This window comes from Nannospalax galili, unplaced genomic scaffold (assembly GCF_000622305.1).
Source record: "Nannospalax galili isolate Female #2095 unplaced genomic scaffold, S.galili_v1.0 scaffold693, whole genome shotgun sequence".
NCBI classification, from domain to species: Eukaryota; Metazoa; Chordata; class Mammalia; order Rodentia; family Spalacidae; genus Nannospalax; species Nannospalax galili.
In genome coordinates this window covers 1,003,680-1,004,595 of record NW_008332653.1, presented here as the reverse complement: position 1 = coordinate 1,004,595, position 916 = coordinate 1,003,680, and the positions used below count along the sequence as shown (strand labels likewise).

Below are 916 nucleotides of genomic sequence, written 5' to 3'. Positions count from 1 at the left end.
AATGCAGGGCATGGAACTCAAAAGAATGATTATAAACATGATAAAAGAATTCAGTGAATTTAAAGAACACACAAAAAAAAGAAATCAAAGAAATGAAGGAAGATAGGGATAAACTTCAGAATGAATTCAGAAAAGAGTTAGAAATACTGAAGAATACTCAGGCTGAAATGAAGAAGGAAGTGAAACACTCAGCCAATTAGAAACTACAGGAGAAAGCCTCACCTATAGGATGAATGAAATGGAAAACAAGAGTATCAAGATTAGAAGATAAAGTGGATGAACTAGACCACTCAAGCAAAGATTATGAAAAATTTAAGAAATCACAAGAATAGAATATGCAAGAATTGTGTGACACCATAAAAAGACCAAACTTATGAATCATAGGCATACAGGAAGGAGAAGAATCCCAAGATAATGGCATGGACCAGATCTTCAACAGAATCGTGGAAGAAAATTTCCCAAAATTAAAGAAAGACATGCCCATACAAATACAAGAAACATATAGAACACCAAACAGACAGGACCAGAAAAGAAACTCTCCATGTCACATCATAGTAAAAACACTAAATGTACAAAACAAAGAGACAATACTGAAAGCTACGAAAAAGAAACAAGTCACATATAAGGGAAAACCCATTAGGAGTACAGCTGACTTCAGTGCAAACTATGAAAGCCAGAAGCACGTGGACCCAAGTATTCCCAGTTTTAAATGACCACAGATGCCAACCCAGATTACTATACCCAGCCAAAATGGCTATTATAGTCGAAGGGGAAAGAAAAATCTTCCATGACATAAATAGGCTGAAGGAATTCATGTACACAAAACCAGCCCTTCAGAGAGTTCCGAAAGCAATACAAAGAGCTGAAGAAAGGAATGACTATATCCAAGGGGTTGTGGCAAGAAATTCAATACTGC

General features: G+C 36.0%; 1 protein-coding gene across 1 annotated transcript in view; it reads right to left on the bottom strand.

Moving 5' to 3' along the window:
* The window catches only part of Cd160 (CD160 molecule), a 14,644-nt gene that overhangs the window by 7,382 nt on the left and 6,346 nt on the right, over positions 1-916 (bottom strand).